The following is a 3,343-nucleotide window of genomic DNA, read 5'->3' on the forward strand; positions in this document are numbered from 1 at the left end:
TAAATGCTTGAGGTGATAGATGCCCCAATTACCCTGATTTGATCATTGCACATTGTATGCAGATATCAAAATATCACATATATCCAAAAAAGATGTACAACTATAATATATCAATGAAAAAAATATAAAAATAAGTGACCCCACCCCTGGAAAAAAGTTCAAGGGGGGAGGTTATTCAGGGTAGAAAAACAATTGTTAGAAATAATTCAATTGTCCAATAAAAATTGTTGGATACCTGGAAAAAAACAAAAAGGAATGAAAGAGTAAAAACAAAATATATCAAAAAACAACATAGTTGGATCTAAAATAGTAGAAAGAAACATCACCTGGAGAAAATGGCTGAAGGATTTTGCCAGTGGTTCTCAAACTTGGGTATGTGTCAGAATTTTCTGAAGAGTTTGTGAAAACACAGATTTCTGGGTTTGAACTCCAGAGTCTGTCCTTATGGTATAGAATGATAGGCAGGCCAGGCACAGTGGCTCACACCTGTAATCCCAGCACTCTGGGAGGCCGAGGCAGGCAGATCACTTGAGATCAGGAGTTCGAGACCAGCCTGGCCAACATGGGGTGCAACCCCGTCTCTACTAAAAATACAAAAATTAGTTGGGCATGGTGGCACATGCCTGTAGTCCCAGCTAGTTGGGAGGCTGAAGCAGAAGAATGGCTTGAACTCTGGAGGGGGAGGTTGCAGTGAGCTGAGATCATGGTATTGCACTCCAGCCTGGGTGACAGAGCGAGACTCCATCTCAAAAAAAAAAAAAAAAAATCATGGCAGAGACATCCTCAAGAGTCCCTAGAAGGTGGGATTATGTATCTGATACTCAATGTCGAGCACCGTATTGTATACATTTCATTTCCCACGGTCAGAGTAGGTGGGCAGTAAAGGCGGCAGATATTGTATTCCTGCATATTAAATCTCACTTGTCATTTGAACATATAATACCATAAACATGTTTCTTTTCCCAAACACCAATAGCTGCACCCAGGCTCCGTTTCTGAGGCCAGAACAGCAATTTAACAATCACATCACCCAGCAGTGATATACTATGCATTTTCTGAAATCATCCAAAATGAGAACTCCTGGGGTCCATAACTCAGCTCTCCCCTTCCCACATGTGCATGATTTCCTTTGCCTCCTATTATGCTCTTTGGACCTGTAGTCATGCAAATGACACAAATGAACAGCTGCATTCAGCCAACCAGATGGTCACATGTGGGAAGACATGGGAGGGAGACAATAGAAGTAATAGCCTATAAAGTAAGTTAGTGCTACTGAAATTATACATTTTTTTCTATTAAAATCCAGTGAAAGGTTAATTATTTCCATCCGTATTCACTTAACAGAGGGAATTAATCTCAAGGGCACAGTAAGAAATTTTCAGCAAAATTTCACAACTGCTTATCCCAAAATAGGAGAGGGGAGTGACTGAATGTGTGTTGGAAAGCATGAGGGAAGCAATGAAAAGGCTTATGTAAAACTCTGCTTGCTTGAGATATATAGCTAAATTGGTGCGTGGTTGGGGAAGAGAACAAGAAAGAATCCATTCACTCTTTTGAATTAATATTGAACCCTGATGAAACAAAAGATGGCCTTTTGCTTCCTAGGTGCTATTATTCTCTGAAATCTAAGCTATTTGAAATGATGATATAAACTTTTCTCAGTTCACAACAAAATGTATGTTTAACATGGGTCACATTTAAAGATGCTATGGACACTCATATTTTGTAGATATAGGAATATTTATAATCTTTCTAAATTTTTCATAATCATGTTTTTACCTTTCTCTTTCAAAAAGTCCTTTCTCAGAGCAGGTTATATGTATATAACAATCCTCATTCATAATAGCACATTTAGTCATATTTCTATATCTGTGGAGAGAGAGAAATGTGTTCTTATTGTGATGGGTACTACTACTTTGCAATTTATAGATTTACTTGCTGAAGAACCATAAAGCTTATAAATGGCAATTAAAACTCAAGATGAGGGTATTTTATCCATACCTTCATTAATATAAAAAACAATATTGTTCTATTGACTCTGTATTCTTTACAGAAGCATCTAGGGCCCAGATTTTTTGTAAGTAGTTACATAAAATAATGTTATATTCCATTGTATATTAGTACTTAAAAAATAATGAGACACAGGACATAAATCCATTTTATTTTTTTTTGCAGTTCTATTAAAAAAATAAACATTTGACTTCATTATTAGAAATCAAAAGAAAATATTTTTAGTAAAATTAACTGAATAATAAAACTGTGAAAAATTCAAAATATGAAAAAAAGAGGCTGGATGCGGTGGCTCATGCTTTTAACCCCAACACTTTGGGAGGCTGAGGCAGACAGATTGCTTGAGCCCAGGAGTTCAAGACCAGCCTGGGCAATATGGTAAAACTCCATTTCTACAAAAAATACAAAAAATTAGCCAGGCATGATGGCACATACCTGCAGTCCCAGCTACTCGGGAGGCTGAGGTAGGAGGTTCACTTGAGCCCGGGGAGGTCAAGGCTGCAGTGAGCCATAATCATGCTACTGCACTTCAGCCTGCGTGACAGAGCAAGATCCTGTCCCCAGCCCACCCCACCCCAAAAAAGGATAAGAACCAAATGCTTAACCTTGATTTTATTGCATATAAATATTTTAGATTTTTTTTTCTGGTTATAAAAGTGAAGCATGCATATTTGTAGACAACTTGATAAAGAGCCAAGCGTATAAAGAAAAAAATTTTTAAAAAACCATTATTCTAAGGAAAATCAGTATTAATATTTTGCCATATTTTTTCTAGTCACTTCTTTGTACATTAAACATATATAGTTATGTATGTATGTACTAAAAATATCCTATATTTGAAATAGTCAATGCTCCTTTGAAAAATGCACTATTATATATTATTCCCTTTTCCATAATATTTACATTTTTCAGTCACAGAGTATGAATTGTTCCCCAATCTAAAGTCATATATATCAATATGAAATTTAGTTGCTGCTAATAATGATGTGATAAACTTATTTCCTATTATTGGACTTCTCCTATATTTTTGCACTGTGATGAAGTGGACAGAAATTTGGCAAGCAACTAATAAGCCAGAGCTAAACTGGACTTTTTAGTTGATTTTATAGAGGATGGAAGAGTCAAGTATTCATTCATTCAAATAGTTTTTAATAACTACTCTTTTTTTAGGGCATCATTCTATGGGGGATATTTCAGTAGACAAAAACATATAAAAGTATCTGGCTTCATAAAGCTTGGATCCCAGTATTGCCATTTATTGAGATAGAGAAAAGTCAAATAGAAAGTGTTTTGTGGGTTTTAGGTGGGAGGTTGGAGTTGTGAAAAATTCTGC

This window comes from Hylobates moloch, unplaced genomic scaffold (genome assembly GCF_009828535.3).
Source record: "Hylobates moloch isolate HMO894 unplaced genomic scaffold, HMol_V3 SCAFFOLD_20, whole genome shotgun sequence".
NCBI lineage: Eukaryota > Metazoa > Chordata > Mammalia > Primates > Hylobatidae > Hylobates > Hylobates moloch.